This window comes from Psammomys obesus, unplaced genomic scaffold (genome assembly GCF_907164565.1).
Source record: "Psammomys obesus unplaced genomic scaffold, mPsaObe1.curated_primary_1811, whole genome shotgun sequence".
In the NCBI taxonomy this organism is placed as follows: domain Eukaryota; kingdom Metazoa; phylum Chordata; class Mammalia; order Rodentia; family Muridae; genus Psammomys; species Psammomys obesus.
In genome coordinates, this window is record NW_026596040.1 from 5,753,603 (window position 1) to 5,761,751 (window position 8,149).

Genomic DNA, 8,149 nt, shown 5'->3' on the forward strand with positions numbered 1-8,149 from the left:
TCTATCTATCTATCTATCTATCTATCTATCTATCTATCTATCTATCTTCTGCCTTTTCTAATTATTATCTATCTACAAATGAAATAGTTGATAAAATAAATACATACTGTCACGGTATTTCAATCTATTTCTCTCAAAGACCAGACAGGTTGATCTGCAGACAGCCGCTCCCATCAGGAAGCCTCTCTTGCCATCTGATACACTGCTTACAATGGAACACCGTGCTGCTGTTGTGGGTCCCTGGGGAAAAAGGCATTCCAGTGATCTCTGTGAACTGTGCCATGGATTCTGGCATGTGGCTGCTTTCGATGGGGAAAAAAAATATGTGAGAACATCCCAGAAGAGCATGTTTTTCTAATCCACAACAGGCAAGCAAGCACTGCAGACAGTGCAATTTCTGACAGAATTCTTCTGGTTTCTTGAGAAATGAATGAGATGGAACAGGCAAACTCTAAGTGAACTGCTTTCACTGGTTGGGTCAGTAAGAAAATGGCATTGTCGTAAATGTCAGACTCTTAGCACTGTGTGTGCCCATAGAAGGCAACTAATAAATATGTACTGACTAAATGAAGTTGTGAGTATTTCTGAGAAGAGAAACCTAACCTGGGTTCCTCAAGTAGGTCTGTCAGCCAATATCTATATGAAAACGACTGGCACCATTCTTAGCTTCGTCTGCTTTATCTGTAAAATCAGGACATCATATATTCTGGCCTGTCTCCATAGTACATTAAACAACAATGATGAAATGTCTGAAAAGCTGTAAGGAGCCTCTCGTGCATGCCAGACTAATAGCAGCTAATCAGCTGGGCCTTGTCATCCACAGGCATAAATAAGCCAATGAACTTGACTTAGATAAGCAGAAAACGAAGGAGGGTTTTACCCAAGCTGGTAAAATGAAGCAGAGGACCCTTTTCTAGAACACATCTCTCACTTGCTTGGGAAGTATGCAAATGAAAGAAGTATGCTTTAGCTCCTGTGAACATTGAAATATTCCCCAATTTCTCTTTGACTTGGGTCGAGTGTCTGAAAAAATAAGAATAATTACATTTCTTCAGGTTGTCTATAGATTTTCCTCTCCTCTTCTTCATCCTTCTTTTTTTGTTTCTGTCATCTCTTCCCTTATATTCTACTTCATATAATACCACCCCATCCCTTCCCATCCTGTTCACTTAGATTGTCCCAGGAAAGAAATGACACTTAATCATGCAAGACACATTGAGATTACTGCAATTACTAAAAATACTCTGGTTACCTGATAGATTAGATAAAAGAAATAAACAAAGCTGTCTGAAGCGGCCATTATTGTCTCCATCTTATACAGTGAAAACAAGTTTAGAAGGATTAGGCAGTTTGTCCAAAGTCCTGTAAGTCCTGCGTGAGACAGAAAAGGACCCCAAGTTGAGTGACTCCAAGAATCTTCTGGTAACTCTGATGTTCTGTGGCACTGGAACCCACTGAGCTGCTCTGGTAAGGATCCTGGTTTGGGCAAAGGGCTCTGCGGACCACAGCCTAACTCACTAACGCATCTGCATCCGTCCGCGTCTTGCATTAACCTCTGAACTTCCTGTTGGCCTCTGAAGGAAGTGGTAATCTTCTGTACCCATGTCTGCTTGATCGCAGTTTAATGTGCAGGAGGGGCAGTGCCCGTAGTGCATTCTTAATTCTCGGCAGAAGGTGAACAGGAGCTAAAGCTTCAGGACCAAACACACTATAACTAATTACATTTGAAGTTCAGAGGAACAATCAGGAGATATTTCAAAAAATACAGCTATATTAAAATTACTTATTGCTGGAGCTAAAATTGATTGTATTCTTTTAGCTAACACTTTAACTAGATTTAACAAATAGTTAAACCTATGCTTGGTTGTACCCTCATGAACGTTTTCATACATAAAAATTCATATAATAGAGTTACATAGAAAACCAATTATGTAAGTGTTGGCTATGCAAGCAAGGTAGAGAAGACACTTTAAGCAGGAGGAATGAAACATATGTAGGCAGAGGCTCCTGAAAGAACAGAGCCTGATTCTAGGAAATCACTCTCAACATCTGGAGTGATCACGCTAGAAATGACAATTAAAGAGAGCTGACTGAGCTCTAGAATTTGTCTCAATTACTGTGCAAGTTAGGAGGAGATAATGGGATGAAAGAAAGTAGGGGGAGAAGAATGGGGTGGGGGAGCGGGAGCGAAAGACACACACACGAATACAGACATGCACACACACACACACACACACACACAGAGAGAGAGAGAGAGAGAGAGAGAGAGAGAGGTTTCCAGTGAGCAAATAAAAATTTCCACCAAATGTTAAAACTCTAGGCAGCACTAACCAGTAGCTAGTACTCTGCCATGCTTTCTAGCTGGAATTTTTAAAAAGCACACTGTTATCCACCCCATTTAGTACACAGAAATGCAATTTTTCTTTAGCTCTTTATCACTAAAGAACCAATTTTCCCATCACAGTCCTGAATGTCCCCTTTCCAGATATCTTTAAAGTGTGTTCATCCTACCTCCACAGTAGGGGTCGCCCCTGGGACTTTGTCTGGTGTGGAGAGAGCAACCTAAGCTCTCCGTTTTGTGATATCCCGCATTCCACGGTGCCTTCCACATTGCTGCCATTTTATTTCTAAAACAATGAATACATTGCACCCTCTGCTATTTCCCTCACTAATACATTCTGTGGCTTCTTACTACGTACACACAAGACCTCCGTGTTTCATCCACATTTGCTGTTGAGGCTTCCTCTCCGGAGTAGAGCAGACTAATTCTTAAAGCATGGGTCAGAAGGTCTCTGATCAATTTGTGATTCCATTAGAGGGAGAATTTGCCTGGCATGTGCTGGAATGCACACACTGGCTATTTACATCCAGTGCCCAGGCTGGGCTGGTATCTATACCCTACTTACCAAATAAACCACTTAACATTCTCTGAGTTCCTGAGTTTCTATTTGGTCAGTTGCTTATATACTCTAACTTCATGTCTTCATTTTTGGAATGAAGACAATGAGAGTATCAGCTTCGCATAAATTTTATGGTTATAACTGAGATTATGCTATGAAGACCTTGGCATCATGTGTTTCTAATAAATACTATAACCCTTCACCACTTTCTCATGCAGAATAATCTCTTGTTCATTTCTGTCCGTGTCACTTCCTCTGTTTTCGTACCAGAAGCACCTCCCCTACATGGCTTTGAATGGTCTTCATTCTGTATATCCTGCTTAGAATAACAAGCTCCCACCAGCTCATTGTTTTTGTATTTCATCCTTAAGAAAGAAACTGTGATGACGTCATTGATCTAACCCATGACAAATCAATCATTTCTTCTGCCAGCTCACTCTGCACACACCTTCATGAGAGCATGCACCGTACTGAATCACACATTATTGTTTATATATCTGCCACACCAAAAAAGCTACAGGTGCCTCAGGATGAGCCATGTCTTATTGAACCTTGAATATTCTTTGCCTTGAATACCTAGCAATGGCTGGCAAGTTAAGAGTGTCAAGTAAATATATTGAGTGTCCAGCTGGTGCCTGTTAAATGTGGAACTAACAACTGATTCCAGAGCTGGTTTCAGACATCCATTGGAATCAGATTCAAGGCTTGAGCCGAAGGGTCAGGTGTAAAGTTGAAAAGTGGTGAGGTGTTCAGTGGCTTTTGCTTTGCTAAGTAGCTAAACATGGCTGAGAGAAGAGGTGACATTCTGGAAGTTGTACTTTGTCATACATTACTTGATATGGAAAGAGAGAGAGAGAGAGAGAGGTTCATGCATACATATCGATCATTTTTCTAGAAAAGGAACTCAAGACCTCAGGCATAATAAACTCTATTCTATCAGAGAGATGCTCCCTTCGTCTCTGCTCCATCTGCCCTCTCTCTGTCTCTCTGTCTCTTTCCCTCTCTCCTCCTCTCTGTCTCTTTCTCTACTTTCTCCACATATGTGTGAATAAATACATATTTTCCTAAATTAATTACAGAAAGTAGCTATTTTTCTTATTGAAGGTCAGAACAGTCAATTATTTTTTGGTTTGTTTGTTTGTTTTGTGGTTTTCTGTTTTTTTAGGTTTTTTTTTTAAGTGTTCTTTTCAAGACAGGGTTTTTCTATATAGCCTTGGCTGTCCTGGACTCCCTTCATTGACCAGGATGGCCTCAAACTCACAGTGATCCATCTACCTCTGCTTCTCTAAGTGTTGAGATTAAGGCGTGTGCCACTACACTGGCTCAATTATCATTATAAAAGTATTCAATGTCCTTGTTGTGTAATTGAGCACATTTTGGATATATGCCTAGAAGTGGATATAGAAATTGTGGTATATTTACACAATGGAATACTACTTAGCAATTAAAAACAAGGAAATCATGAAAGTTGCAGGCAAATGGTGGGATCTAGAAAAGATCATCCTGAGTGAGGTATCCCAGAAGCAGAAAGACACACAAGGTATATACTCACTTATAAGTGGATACTAGACCTATAAGATGGATAAACACACTAAAATCTGTACACCTAAAGAAACTAATTAAGAAGGAGGATCCAGGTTAAGATGATCAATCCTCACTTAGAAAGACAAATGGGATGGACATTGGGAGTAAGAGAAAACAAGAAATAGGACAGGAGCCTACCATAGAGGGCCTCTGAAAGACTCTACCTAGCAATGTATCAAAGCAGATGCTGAGACTCATAACCAAACCTTGGGCAGAGTGCAGGGAATTATATGAAAGAAGGGAGTTAGTAAGACCTGGAGAGGACAGGAGCTCCACAAGGACCAAATATACCTGGGCACAGGGGTCTTTTCTGAGACTGATTCTCTAACCAAGGACCATTCATGGATATAACCTAGAACCCCTGCTCAGATGTAGCCCATAGAAGCTCAGTCTCCAGTGGGTACCCTAGTAAGGGGAACAGGGACTGTTTCTGACATGAACTCAGTGGCTGGCTCTTTGACACCCCCACCCCCTCGGGGAGGAGCAGTCTTGCTAGGCCACAGAGGAGGACATTTTAGCCAGTCCTGATGAGACCTGATAAGCTAGGGTCAGATGAAAGGGGAGGAGGATCTCCCTTATCAGTGGACTTAGAGAGGGGCAGGGAAGAGATGAAGAGAGGAAGGGTGGGATTGGTAGGGAATGAGGGAGGAGGCTACAGCTGGGATACAAACTATACAAACTACAAATTATAGTAAATAAACTATAATTAACATAAAAATAAAAATTTAAATAAAAAACGGAATTTTATGTAAGAAGTGGGAAATAGTAAGAGCTGGAGAGGACAGGAACTCCACAAGGGGAGCAACAGAACAAGAAAATTTGAACACAGGGGTCTTCCCAGAGACTCATACTCCAACCAAGGACTATTCATGGAGATAACCTAGAACCCCTGCACAGATGTAGCCCATGGCAGGTCAGTGTCCAAGTGGGTTACCTAGTAATGGGAAGAGGGACTGCCTCTGACATAATCTGATTGGCCTGCTCTTTGATCACCTCCCCCTGAGGGGGGAGCAGCCTTACCAGGCCACAGAAGAGGACAATGCAGCCACTCCTGATGTGATCTGATAGACTAAGATCAGGAAGGAGAGGAGAACCTCCCCTGTCAGTTGACTTGAGGAGTGGCATGCATGCAGAAAGGGGAGGGATGGTGGGATTGGGAGGGGAGGAGGGAGGAGCTTATGGGGGGATACAAAATGAATAAAGTGTAATTAATAAAAAATAAAAAAAGTTAAAAAAATGTTCAATACAAAAGAAGAAAAAAGGATGCAAAAACAAAAGAAAACATGTTAATAATTACTTTAAGTAGAAACAAGAAAGTCAATAAGATGAGAAAGTGGGTAAGAGAACTTGCTACCAACCATAATGACCTGAGTTCAATCATCAATATCCACAAGATGAAATGATAAAATAACTCCCACATGACATCTTTAGACTCCCATATGGCCTATTCTATCAGCACACACACCTCTAATAAATAAATGATTAACAATCTTTAAAGAACACAAAAAGATGTAGCATCAAAAACTAATCAAAAAAAATCTGTATTGTTTAAGCTAATATCAAGACACATAGTATTCAGAACAAATAGTATTCTGAGGTATAGAGAGGCATTACAAAACTACAAAGGAGTTAATTATCTAAGAAAACATTATATGGCAGGTTTATAAAAATGATAACAGTTACAAAGCCTATGAGGCAAAACTGACAGAAAATGACAACCTAGGTTTCCCAGTGATACACAGAACAACATAATGTCAAGAAGAATACAGAGGGCTTGGTAGAACAGTCCTCTTTTTTTTTTTTTCATGGTTTGCATGACCCAGTTTTTATCCAAAACTGCACATGGTACCACATTCTATACATAATATTTTAGTGTACATATATAGATCTGTGATAAAGTTTAATTTACGAATCAGACACAGTAAGAGAGTCACAGTGATAACTAATGATACAGACCATTGGAACAACATACATGATAGTGTCAATGGAATGTAGTGATCCCAGCATACAGTTTCCTTACTAAAGCTCCACACTTAATGGTCTCTCTGTAGCTCAGCTGAAGTGACTACATGCTCCTCTTGTCCTTCGGATTATTATGAGGCAAAGCAAGGGCTGCTTGAACAGAAGCACTGTGACCCAGTGGTATTTTATCTGATAGTACAGACAGCTCTTAAGTGACTGAAAGGTGGTAACACAACCAGTGTGCATGTGATCAACAAGAGAATAATTCTCATCCCAGGCAGGACGTACTAGGATATGTGATTACATTATCATGGTACTCAGAATGGAGTGTGATTTAACTTTAGCAATTGGACCAGAGAGACAACTAAGCAGGTAAAGGCATCTGCTGTCCCTGGACCACACCTGATGGAAGGAAAGAGCTGATTCCTATTAGTTGTCCACTGGCCTCCATCTGCACTCCGTGGCTGATACATGGAATGTACAAGAATACAGCATACAGACAAATGAATACTTCTAAGAAACTGTCAATTTCTGCAGACACCAGCTCAACCTTTCTACATTCAATGAATTATGTGGATGTTGTTTTCAGCAATGTCCAGTCATCATCAGAGAGGTTTCCTCTGGTAGCAGATCAACAAGGGGCTCAGAAACCCACAGCAAGACATTATGAAGAGACAGTATAAATTGGATGTCTCCATCAAGTCCCTCCCTTCGGAGATCAGTAATCCTTGTGAAAGAGGGAGGAGGAAGGATTGTAAGAATCAGAGGGGATTGAGGACACCAGGAGAACATTGTCCATCAAATCAACTAAGTAGGACTGACTGGGCTCACAGAAACTAAAGTGGCAAGCACAGAAGAGACATGGATCTGTAGCAGGTCCTCTGCCTGTATGTGATGACTGTTGGCTAGGTGGGACTCCTCACAGTGGGTACAGGTGGATCTCTGACTCTCTTGCCTGCCCTTAAGACTCTTTTCTTCCTATTGGGTTGCTTTATCCAGCTTCTATATGAGGGCCTTTGTCTTGTCTTATTGTATCTTATTTTATTCTGCTTGGCTGTCTTCTTTTGGATGTCTGCTCTTTTCTGAAGAGAAAATGGAGTGGGATTTTAACTGGAGTGGAGGGAAGTGGAGGGGGTTGCTGGGAGGAGTGGAAGCTGCAGAAACAGTGGCTGGGATGTGCTGTACCAGACAAGAATCTATTTTCAATATCTTTTGAAGTGTCAGTTTCTGGAAATTTTCATGTGCTATTTTTAGACTGCAATTGACTCCAAATAGATAAATAAAACAATGAAAAGTGAAAATTTGGATGTAGGCTGCCATACCACAACTAACCACACTGAACTAATTAATATTTAAGGAGCTAGACTGTGGTCACAGCAGTTAAGAGAGTTCTATAACTGTTCTAGAGGAATCACATTTGTTTCTCAGCCTTTTGTCACATGGCTCATAATTCTAGGGACACCTGCACTTTTGTACAAACTCACACACACACATACACACATAACTCATTAGCATTAATAAATATAAATATAAAAATATTCCATATAATGATGTATATACTTTAACAGGTAGAAAGGAAACATTAACCAAGACCAACTTTATTGAATCATGAAATGGACATGATGAACACATTCATCAGAACTGATATAGTAAAAAGAGAATTTTTTCCCTACAGTAGAATCATACAAACTAGAAATCAAATT